The sequence below is a fragment of the Gopherus flavomarginatus genome, chromosome 9 (assembly GCF_025201925.1).
Source record: "Gopherus flavomarginatus isolate rGopFla2 chromosome 9, rGopFla2.mat.asm, whole genome shotgun sequence".
In the NCBI taxonomy this organism is placed as follows: Eukaryota; Metazoa; Chordata; order Testudines; family Testudinidae; genus Gopherus; species Gopherus flavomarginatus.
The window spans coordinates 7,615,234-7,627,756 of NC_066625.1; the positions used below are offsets into that span (position 1 = coordinate 7,615,234).

At 47.9% G+C, this 12,523-nt stretch overlaps 1 protein-coding gene across 8 annotated transcripts in view; it reads right to left on the reverse strand.

The window, feature by feature from the left end:
- RAI1 (retinoic acid induced 1) overlaps window positions 1-12,523 on the reverse strand; it is a 136,028-nt gene that overhangs the window by 92,547 nt on the left and 30,958 nt on the right. Inside the window, exon 1 of one of the 8 annotated variants that reach the window (XM_050967851.1) lies at window positions 8,174-8,194. The exons of the other annotated variants lie outside the window; for them this stretch is intronic. The gene's annotated coding sequence lies outside the window, so the exon portion shown is untranslated. Of the gene's footprint in view, window positions 1-8,173; window positions 8,195-12,523 lie in introns of those variants that run through there. 8 annotated transcript variants of the gene reach the window in all.

Consider the following 12,523-nt stretch of genomic DNA (forward strand, 5'->3'; position numbering starts at 1 on the left):
TCCAGAGTGGTCACAATGGTGCACTGTGGGATACCAAATGGAAGCCAATACCGTCGATTTGCAGCCACACTAACCCTAAACCGACATGGCAATACCAATTTCAGCGCTACTCCTCTCGTCGGGGAGGAGTACAGAAACTGGTTTAAAGCGCCCTTTATATCGATATAAAGGGCATCGTTGTGTGGACGGGTGCAGGGTTAAATCCGTTTAATGCTGCTAAATTTGGTTTAAACGCGTAGTGTAGACCAGGCCCTTGTGAGAGCAGACACCCTAACATATGGTAATCGGCTATCTCTATGAGCCTTACAATCTTTGTCACACACTCAGCTAATGATCCAACCCCCTGTGACCACAGCCTGTCCACTTAGCACAACCAGGTCCCCTGCTCCCCGAAGGGCTGCATTGGTGGGGGAGGAGTGATTATTTGTCTTAAAGGGTCTGTTATAATGGAAACCATCTCTCCATTCCTCCTTGGTCTCCTTCTGCCTTGACCCAGGCTTCCTTGAGTGGAGTTCTGTTCTGAGTCAGTACCTTGTTTCCATGGAAAGAATGAATAGCAGAGTTCTCCTAGTGGTTTATTAGAATTCCTTTTACTTCAATGGAGAGTCTAGAGTGGAGTAAAAGGCTTTAATGTGGGGCTAATGGAGCCCCTGGGAAGTCCAGGAAGGAAATCTCCCCTGGAGAAGAAGAGGCATGAGGGGAGGGAGAGGAACTGGACAGGTTGAAATTTTTGCAGAAGCCATCTCAGGCAGCGAGAAATGGAAATGAATGTTTGTTTTATTTTTAACAGATGTTACAAAAGACCTGCCAGTAATTCAGCGAATGATGCAAAACCTAGATCCCACTCACTTTTCCCCGCATGCCTCCCATCTCCTCCCTCTCTCTAGTCTGTGAGTGCTTATTTGCATTTAGCAGATTTTTTTTTAAAAGGTAAGCAATAAAAGAATTGTAAGCCATTTCATTTCCCCTCTCCCCAAGGTCTTGGTTTAGATCCTTGGTCCTCGCAGCTATTAATTGTTTTTCATAAATTTCACTGTCTCCTCACATTTTACGAAACCATGTACTTCCCCGCTTTGGCAGTTCACTTCTTTTCTTTTCCTTTCCCCTCGTCCGTTTCTATGTGCCATGTTCCTGGCACTGCAGCTTTTGGCTCAGCAAAGCGTTACGATGATAATCACATCTATGCTGCTACCTGAGGATCTCAAAGCGTTTCACAAACAATAGCGAAATAAGACTCACAACACTTGGGGGTGGGGGATAAGGATTATTCACCCCATTTAAAAGACAGGGGAAGATGAAGTATAGGGAGATTATACCTAAGATAGTAAAGCAAGTCGGTGGCAGAGCCATTATTTGAAACCAGGGGTGAGCCTGTTGTATCCTCTTTAAATGTCATAAAAGGGTCTGAAAGGCATAAAGGGGCCCTAAAAGACCTGTCTCCTGCAACAGGAAGATTCTCCTGGGGCAGGCATCATGTAATATAGCCCTAAGGCCCTCTGAAAACCCCCCTCATCAGCCTTGGCCTCAGGGTACGTTGAGGGCAAGGCCGCAGCCCACAGTGCCGTGGAGATTCTGGGCAGACTCCTATAACAGACAGGCCCCTAGAGTGGTCTAAGTTGTGCTGGCCTCTCCAGAATCTCTCTCCCTCGGGCGCAGCACAGATTCTCAGTCCAAGGCTCCTGCCTCCCATTCCTGGGCTCTAACCACAAGACCATCCTCTACCCTAACTCTCCCTACAAAGCACTGGGTAAGAGAGTGCTTTATAGGGAACGTTCGCTCTCCCTCTCATGGGTACAATTATAACACACAGCACTTTGTTAGCACAGCTTTTAGGGGCTGCAGGTGCCTGTGTACTAAGCTTCTGAACATGAGAGTTTAATACCCAACGCTTGCACACTGGAAGACCATGATGCAAAGCTAAGGACCTCCACTTCCCATATCCCTTACCAGAGCGTTGCAGGAGAGAACAAACTACACACACAAAACCTGCCCCTACAAGGATGCCAAGAGATGCTGATGTTCCCAGCTCATCTTACCCCTCCTGAAGCCTTTTGCCGATTGCGATCTTTACCACAATGCAAGAATTACTCCCCGAATCAATGGCGTGATGTACACTAAGAGATGCATTGCAGTGTCTGAGTAAGGTCCTGATTTGGAGCTGAGGTGGACACCAAGAAAACGGCTTCAGACCTTTCCAATCGTGTACGGCCCTCATTTCTAGTTCTGCAGGATTGTGAGGTGTTGGGCCTTAAACCTGTCACTGACACAGCACTGAATAGTGCCCATTCTGGTCCTTGGGCCTGCTAAATTTTCTGGGGAGGCAATTTTGAACCTGACTGTAAACTGAACAGAGTCCTGGTAGAGGCATTTGAGGATAGATGTGACACAGTCATGGCTTTTGCTGCACACAAGATAGCAAGAAACAGTATTGTAAACACAGTGGAGTCTGGAGTTCTGAGATCTAGAGAGGTTATGGAAGAGGGACCTCCAGAAATCATGGTCAGATGACATGAAGGCCTAGATAGAAAAACAAGTTCTAATTGTGCTGTTGTTTACATGGGTGCCAGGTTCCTAGAAGCTTGGCAGCTAGCACTGAAGCTATTTGTTAAAATCTGAAAATAAATAATAAACCAGGATGCCAGGTTTTTTAGTTAACGTTTAAAAAAACAAATCAAAACCAAAACTATGACCCCTGTCCTCCCTTTGTGAATCCAGCCTTTAGCAAAGCAGGTTCTGAAATGACAGTATATACACCTACCAGCTTCTTTCCACCAAAGTTGATAAGCCCCATATCAACTTCACATATCCAGTGCATATATGGATAATGGATTTCAGCATTTCTCAGCATGTGGTAAACTCCCACATACTGCTGGGAAAAGCTCTGAGGACTTCTACAGATTTTAGTCACAGGGGGTGGGGGCTTGCTTTTCAAAGCAAGATTTGGTAGACAGAAGGGCAGAAAACCGAGAAGACAACTCTGCCTAACTCAGTTCTCATGAGTTTTCATGCTGAAGTTGCACTGGTATCCCACTGAATGTATGGGTTCACTATCTTCACTTGGGAACAGAGGGTCATCATAAAGCTTAGCAATGAAAGGACCAACATTTTCCATTTCTAGCTAAATATAAAACCTCTGTATGTTGGATTTCTAGATGGAAAATGGAAATCATGTACATTCCCCAGGTGAAGTAGGCAAGTTTGCTGCTATCTTTCTGCCTTTTCTCTGTCACCAACTTGGATTTTCCATCCAGGTAGTGATCCCGCGAAGGCTAATTGTAGCCAAGGTTTACATGTTCACTAAGTTCGATCCTTGTTACATTGCAGTGGGATACGTGTCCGTATTTTGTGAGTAGACTTTAGCTGCCTCATGCTTGGGTGAATCACAAAAGTTTGAGTTTATAAAAACAAAAATAAAAAGACAACCACCACACGGGGACATGTTCATTTCACAAGCCAGGTCAGCTCCATGTGTGCCTCAAATTCACATGTGACTTGTGGTTAAAGGGAAATCAGTTGATGTGATGTTGGTACAGCTGTCCTTTCACGAAAAGTGCTTTTAAGGGGTTAGGATTTTCTAGCTGGCTTGCTTTTAATGCATGGTAGAAGGCCCCGTCACTAAATCTCTTGTTTGTATAGGGACTGATCTTCTGAGGCACTGAACGCCCACCTCCAGTTGGGTGTAAAGATCACTCCGCACCTCACAGGATCAGGTCTTAACAGAGTAAAGGGTTGAAACTAGCACTCAGCTACCTCATTTTGTTGTTGTTGATTTCAAACCGGAACAAACACCTGTCCTACAGCTTCTATTTCTGGACCCCTCCTGGGATGATCACCCTCCCTTCTCAGCCAGCCTCAGAATATAAATGGTTTTGCAAGATGCTTGAGTCCTTCTGAGGCGATGCAGCTGGTGCCAAGCAGGCTTTAGGGCTACTGCTTCCACAAAACACAACCGCTTTCATCACGGGGAGAGAGAGGCAATTGTTGTTTTCCTTCACTTCTCCCTACAAAATGGAGAGGAATTGATTCTAGAAGGAAATCACTTTTGTTCTAACCCCCTCACTGTAACCGGATCTCCTCACATTTCGGTGCGGGAGCCTGAGCGGATCACAGAGTGTTTATTTCTTCTCTCGGTGCCAGACTGTCATAGTCTCACAACGCTCAATGAGGGAAGGGGAGGTATTTCACATAAAGCTTGTTTACCTTGGAGCCAGCCATGAGGGGCGTACCTTGTTAATGAGGAAAAGCTGTGAGGAACAGCTTTCAAATTCGCAGCATCATACCAACCCCTTCCCCCCACAAACTCTCAAGCTGCCCCTCATTGTCAAGGTGCCCCACGTGATCCCCCCATTTACCTCACTCTGGCACAGTCTTATCATTATGGGTACATCAGTTTGTCTGCAGAAATGCTGCTTCACGGAGCACAACTGGAAGCAAAGAAAACCACGCAACCCCTCTAGGTGCAGTTGTCTACTTGATCAGTGTCTGAACCTGAGATATCCCTTCTGAACCCCTTTCTCCCAGCTGCCCGGGCCTTCTCCAGGTGCTTTCACACTGCTGTTCGGCCACAATACTTGGATGTGAAGTTTCTGCAGATTCATCCACTTTGTGCTCATGTGACACCTTTTGTTCCAGGGGCTCATCATTCTGAGAAAGGTTTATTACATCACACAACCCCCCCCCCACAGGGGTAGCTCAATAATTCTATCCCCATTTTCATAAAGGAAAAACTGAGGTTCAAAGATTTGCCCATGATCACAGAACACAGGTCAGTTGCAAATCTAGGCCTAGCTGTCTCTGTTTCCCAGCTCTAGCCACTAGCCCATACTCCCTCCATTCCCTGTCTCTTTCTTCTGCTGCAGAAGAAGCCCTACCCTGGCTTGGCATGTAAACTTTAGAAACATGTCACGGTCAACGCAATGTGATCGCAGTGGCTGTGGCAACATGATACGACTCATATCAGCTTCTTAATTCCACCACACCTACTTTATGATTTGCCTGGAGCCCAGTTCACCTGGCACTGTGCTCCTGTTAGACCTCACACGTTAAATGGCCTCAGTCTTTGGATGGGAGGGTGGTGCAGGAAGTGGGCCTGGTGTTTCCATACAGCGGGTGGCTCTCTGGCCTCTGAGCATACAGCAAACCAGTTGTACGAGCTGCTGCCTTCTGGAAGGCCTGAGGATCTTGTTATCAAAGATCTGATGACAATTTTCATACGAGGCGTGTTAACCTCAAGTCGTGGCTAAGTTCCAACTCAGGGACGTACATTCTATCCACTTAAATTCACCCTGCATTGTCAATTGCATGCAGTGTCATTCTGTCCTTCCTCCCCTTGGGGCCACACTTCACCCCAGAGTTGGCTGCATTTCAGAGATGGATGCAATGACCCATATACACAGACTGTAAAATGCTGTAGCACCTTGTGGGTTGAACAGCACTATGTAAATACAGGATATTATACATTCAGCCGTGCAACTTCTATATTGCACAAGTGCAGCCCTCTAAGCAGGGTTCTATTCAGGCTCGATCCCACACACTGCAGGGGACGCAGTAATGCGTCTCTGAGCAGACGGCAAAAAGGGATGAGCAGGGCAGTGAACACAGGGCACCGGATCCTGCTTTGGCGAAATTGCTGCTCTGCTGTAGCCTAGCTCCTCCCGCTTGATAACAGGCAGGGGGCTACAAAGGGAACTGCACACCTAAGCCCAAGGGCATTAATAATTTTTGGACAGGCCCCCAAGACAGCCCCCATTCTATAGGCATATTCTTGCATTCCCATGATCATGCATCAGTGTGCGAATTCATGCATGCATGCACCACGGTGCACACGCTCATTAACATATCCAGCCGTGCACACGCCGATGATCACGCATCTGGCCACGCATCTCCCCAGGCACTCACCCATTTAAATCCCATTTATCCTGCAGCAGGAAGGAATCTGTTGCCTCCACTCTCCGGTTTCAACCCTCCCCCTGGCTCCCAGCACTGAAAAGGAGGAACCTGCAGGTGAGGGTGCAGAGGGAGGAGACCCTGACTGACCACTCAGCAACAGGCCCTGGTATAGGACGGAATGGAAGCAGTAGCAGTGGCTGGAGCTGATAAGCTGCCAGCAGGTCTGCCTGCCCTGGCTCAGCCAAAACCCAGAATAAATTTGAATAAATGTATATATGCAAGTGTAAAATCCCCAAATGGGTACCCCAAAGCCAACAGTGACCCACACACAAATGAATCCGCTTCCTACTAATACGTCGTCAATTCTCCATCTTCCCGCTTCCATTATTCCTGCTACATGTAGTCAATACACCTCTCTCCTTGCACTGCTTCAGTCCTACCCCTAATTCTCCCCTTCCACCCACCATTGATCCTAGTCCTCCTCCATTCACCCCAATCCCTTACACACTGCTAAGCTGGCAGCTTTCCTTCCTTCTCTCCCTCTCTGCTTACCCAGCAGGCTGCTAGTGCTCCCTCCTCTCGCCTCTGCTTCTCTGGCAGGACCTCAGGGCAGGGGTCTCCCTGGTTGGCGGGCAGGGGAAGGAGGAAAGGGAGTTTCATCCACTGGCTGCACCCACCCTGGACCCCAGCCAAAAGCCAGCGTCACAGCAGGGGGAACAGGGAAAGGAACCCACAAAAGCTGGAGGTTAGGTAGCTCTAGATGCCAGAGCACTGCTGCTGGGCACTGTGCCTGGAGGCCCTTGCACCCCAGTGCTTCATCACATCCGGAAGATTAAGCCAGCTCTGACACACCCACTGTCTGCCCACACCTTGCCCCATCTTCACCCATCACTGAGCAGAGGTGTGGGTGGGCAGAGGGCTTGTGATTTATGCCTAGCGCGTAGCCCAGTCCCCACAGGCATCCTCCACTTACAAAGGCCATGCATGACCAAGACCACGGTGTTCTTCCCCGGCGGCATCGCTAAAAGAAAATAGTCCGGCTAAAAACAATGTGCAAAGCGCTCTCCCAACAGTAGCAGATGCGGAGACAGAAAACAGACCTGAAGTCTCTGCATTAATCCTATCCAATCTCCTCCTTTTTCATTCATTTCAAGTCAGGACAAGATGAGGTTCATATACTTGCCTAGCAAATCGCAGAGGATGACACGGGGCCTGTCGTATGTCAAGCAATTAGCAAGTAATCAGGAATTCAGACACAGTGGACAGGACTGGGTCCCTCAAAAGACAGAAGGCAGCAGCAGAGCAAGCCCCATCAGGGAGCTTTCAGGTCAGGCAGGGAAGGCAGCAGAGAGAGCAGGAGCTGTTGGTGAGACATCTGCAGTGAGAGCAGACAGCTACAGTGGCAGCACAGTCTGCTAGCATAAACCATCTCATGTTTAGCTTGTGCTGTAGCTAAGAGGCCCCAGGCATTCAAGCATAGAATTTCCCTCACTCATTTCCAACATCAACCAGGAGCTAGGCCAACTGCAAAGTGTAGGTCCTAAGGCTTTCTCCCAGACATTGCATTCTGGGACACCTGAGATTCCCAGCATAATACCTCTCTCCACCCCTTACGCCTTAGCCGAAAACCAGTGTTACTGCCCGAGGTCCCCTACCCCAAACACACACTGGATTTCACTCAAAATCCTAACTCAGAGCCAAATCCTGCTCTCATTGAAGTCGGCTGCAAAACGTCGACTCATTTCCATGACTGCAGGTTCTAAGCAGTGATGAAAACAGGACGATCCCAACTTCATGAGAATGATCCCATTTCAAACCTCACATTTCCCTGGTTGTTTCTCCTTATTTAGGTCTTGTAAAATCTGGCCAAACAAACACTGGCACAGTGAGTAAATGCTGCCATTTTACGGTAATCGAGGGCTGGGCCCCAATTGCACCCCTTCGCTGGATTGGTAGAGCAATCGTTCCTCACCACCCAGCCAGCGGGGGCAGGCTAGACCCACCCAAGAGAGGAGATGAGGGGATGGAAGAAAGGTCAGTGTGACGCAAGATCTTTTGCTGTAGTTGAGAATTTGGGGATCTCAGTGGATCCTCCTGGAGGGGCTGGGGGAGACCATGAATATTGTTTCCAATTGTACCTTTCCCAGCCCCAAACAGTGTGTCAGCCCTAGTCCCTGTGAACACACCCTGCAGCGGGGATGATGGGACACAGGCACAGACAGGGTAAGCATTTTGGTTCAAGACCACACCAAGAGCGAGTGGCAAATCTGGGAACAGAACTCACCACAGTCTCCAGCGAGGCTACAATGCCACTAACAGACATGGAGTGTCACGTCATGCAAGGAAAGCAGCTGGCTTTGTTGGTGACTTTCAGAAGGGATATCTAGTCTTCCACCCTCCCTTCCTCCATGAGTCGAAGGTGACCAGCCTCCGGAGCCCCACCCCATCCAATGAAGGAACGCGCTGAGGTTGCATCTCGCACGTAGCATCCTATAAAGTTATCTGCTGGGTTGTGAGCCTGACGCATTCCCTTCCTCCCCTTCCATCTGTCTCCACGTGGGGATTTTTACCACTCCAGCCAAACTAATTCAAAACTGGATCAACAATGCTTTGTTAATAAAACAATTTTTGTGTGTCGAGCCCTCTTCCTTGTGGTTTTTCTGAGTCCTCAGTGGGTCAGCTTTGTGTGGTGTCCTACATTTTTTTGTTTCTTTCACATTTTCAAAGCTCTATATTCTGGCACAAAAGTGGCCTTCAGAGCAGCTTTTATCTGGGAGGTGTGATTTGACACACACGCATACCACAACTGCGGCAGGAGCTTTGTGATGCGGTGGTGAAGGCTGGTGTCAGGACCTTCGAACAATTACGCATTATTTTCAGAGATTTGTGCCTCTGGGATAAATATTAGTGCTGGGCTGATTCTGTATATTACGTATTTATGAGCTGCAATCATGAAAGGGATAGGATAGATGAGGCAAAAGAAAGTTTGGGGAAGGAACAGATGGCTTGTCTTCCACCCTGAGACATTAAACCTTTGCAATGGTGTTTGCCTCCCTTTGTAAAGACCTTTGAGATCTGCTGATGAACAGTGCTACAAAAGAGCTAGGTACTCAGTTAAGGGCAGCTGTGAGCCATTCCCCAAATCAGGGGCCTGAGCCCCTACATGAGAAGCAGATGTCCCAAAAGCTATATAAGGGTGAGGGGTTTAAAACACGAAAACCAGTACTCTTACTCTGGGCAGCCAAGGAGACCCTGTGACCTAAACCACAAACCTTTCTTTTTTTGTCCTGTAAGAACCCAATGGCGGCCTTGAAGCCTGAGCCCTCAATCCCACAGGGTACGTCTACACAGCATTTTGGAGCGAATACCCGGCCCAGGATGACCAACTCTGAAGCTGCAGCTCGGGCTCTGAAGCCTAGGTATGGCTTTCATACCGTCCCCGGTGACTTCTCCCCAGTACAAAGCCCTACTCATCTCCCTCCTTTCTCAGGTGAGTGGCAGCCAGGATAGGGAGCCCTCGATGAGATCTAAACAAGGGCTGGCCTGGCGTGGGAATAAGAACTTTTGTTTTTGTGTCCATTTTTCTGCTCTGTCCCAGTCTCCTGGGACTGGCCCCTGGCTCAGAAATCAAGAGGGAAGAGGCCTAGATGTCAGTCATGTCCTCTTCTCTCCAGCTAGGGCTCAGCTCCATCTGTGACTCCCTCCAAAGCCACGTCCTATTGTTTTCTACAGTTTTGTGCTGCCTCTTCCATGGCCTGTCTCTGAGACTGCTTTCCAACGCTGCTCCTTGCGGATTCCCCTCTCCCTTACAAAGCTGGGGTTGTGCCCTTATCCTAGGGGCAGCATGGCACCCATTTCCACACAACCATGCTCAAAGAACGCTCCTCCCATTGGGTCTCTTCGAACTTGGCCGCATCCTAGAAACATCTGAATTGCCACATGGGATCAGACCCGAGGTCCTTCTAGCCCCATATCCTGTATCCAATACTGCCAGCACCTGATACTCAGAGGAAGGTTCACAAACCCCAAACGCTAGGCAGATGTAGGATAATCTGCCTCCTTGAATGTCACATCTTAATCCCATATAGTTCAAGATTGTCTTGAACCCCGCAGCATGAGATTTTATATCCCTTCCAAAGTTTTTGTTAGCACTAACTATTATAACTCTGAATATTCTTGTTATCCATGTAACTATCTGATCCTTCTTTGACCCCTGCTACGTTCTTGGCCTCAGCTATTTCCTGTGCGTTCCACCGTTTAATTGCACGTTGCACAAAAAAAGTATTTTCTTTTGTTGGTTTTGAATGTTGCCACCTGTTTATTTCATTGAATGTCCCTTGTTCTTGTGGTATGAGACCGGGAGAACAGTAACTCTTGATGCACCTTCTCTAGACCTTCATTATTACAAGCAAGACTGGTAGTGCTGTCTACTATTAAAGTTGCCCAACACGTCTCATTTTAAGACCTGGCTTTCAGTTGTGCATAACTTTGCCAAACTTTAACATTCTGGGTTGAAATTTTCCATGTCAGGTGTCAATCTCAGAGTGAATTCGTTTTGGAAAATTTCAGCCAAAACAGTTCAGCCATTTCCAAGGACAAGGGCAGGGAAAAATAGGTTTTGCGCTTATAAAAAAATTCTGGTGGCCTTTTCTTTGAACACGTTGAAGCATTCCCATGCTTTGGAGAGGGACTTGAAATTCAGCGGGGGGTTGGCCTTTGTGTCAAGGATGTGCCTTTTGTTGTCCCTGGGAAAACCCACCCAAGTGTGGCCAAGTTATAAGCCTCTGAGGAGAAAAAAAATCACAGTTTGCACACAGTAGGTAGAGAATAATTCAACTGTAGCAGCTAAAATGGCTGTCCTCACTGAGCATGGTCCATCCCCTCACAGACCCTACTGCTGACCAGACTGAGAGTCTGCCATCCTCACAGGGACGAGGGTGCTGAAAGCATATATTTAACTCTATTACGTTCACCCTTTTTTCTTGCATCTCATCCTAATCCTTTGCTGAACCACAGGCCAGAGCTCTCTCTTTTCAGGACTTTCAGAAAGCACTGTTCACAGCTAAACCTCAGGGCTATTTATGCAAAACCCTGAATGCAGCTGCTCCAGCCAGTTGAATGTCTTAATAAGACATACAATTTGTTAGTAAACAATCACTTACTACACACAAAAACATGGTTAATGGTATTTGGACTATTTCGGAATACTTTTAAAACATAAGCTATTAGGCAGTAAATCTACTGGTTCTTCTCCAGGCTTCCCTACTTTGCAGCTGTTACATATATTTAAATGCAAGGTTTCGATGGAACATTTATGCTTCTGTACTTTAGCATACACTCTCTCATCATCTTCTCTCAGAGATGAATGCTTGGTCTCTATAGTGGGGCCGTAACAGGTATTGTGTCACCTGGATTCTTCAGGGCTTGAGAATAATGGCAGCATCTGTGTTCTTTTCCAAACATTTCAGAGCCTTGGCAGCAAACAGAAGTCTGGGGACCCTTGCAGCCCTTGGGTTAGCAGCTGACTGGTCTCCTTCGCTGCTGGGCCCAAGTGGGATCAGCATATAAAGCATCCGTCCCTGGATTTCTATAAGACTTTCACTCAACAGGCCACTCTCTTTTCCCCATAAGCTCAGCTAGAGTCAGGTAAGACTTTACATATCTTCACCTCACTGAGCTCTACCCTGTTCTCTCTTTAACTTGGACAAAATCCTAGTTTAAAGCAGTTAAATGCAAATTCTTTAGGCTCTGTAGCCTCGAGGAGTGAAAAATGCTCCCCCCCCAGCTCTCCATGTAGGTCCAGAAAACACACTCTGCTAGCCCACACACTGTCTAAATGGAGGCTTTCCCTAGCACGTAGATCTGGAATAGCACTCACCTAGATCCAAAATGATACGGGTATTGTCCTCCCCCCTCCCCCCCGCAACAAACATCTCTTGGTCCTGCCTTCATCAGCAGCTGACTCCATAGGGCTGTCTTTCATTAAGTCTGACATTTATAACCTTCTCCCTGAGCTCTAATAGGCTCTGCTCTCAGATGATGAATATACGTGGGGCTTGGAAGACTGCATGTCCCAAATGAAAACTTTTTATACAGCATCCGAAACAGGTACCGAGTATGTCTACTGACACCCACATCCTAGCTCTGGGAATTGCTGGGCCTCTCTAGTTGATTGGCCTTCCCCTGCACTCTGCATATGCGCAGAGACGCTGAGTATTCCAACAAAAATCCATGGTCCCTGCCCACTGCTTCACTCTCCTTCTCTGGGTCAAAGAAATCAAATGCTGTTGTATAATGCATGTGGGTTACACATAGAATCAAAGGGTTAGAAGGGACCAAAGGGTCATCTAGTCTAACCCCACATCTGCCATCTCCACGACTAAGCACGTTCCAGCCCAGGGCTACAGAAGCAAAGCCGGGCTTCGCCTGTAATGGTTAATCCCAGCTGGGGTGGGGTTGGGCAACTGAACTGAGAGCAGGGAGCCTGCCTGTCCTGTGCTCTCAGTGATCCCCTCTCCCAATACCTGCTGGCGCCTGGGCAGGGTAGAAGAGGATTCAAATTCAGAGTGGCCAGACGCCAGACCAAGGGGAGGGAAGGGAGTAGATTGAGACAAGGATTCTGGTGAGACTTGGA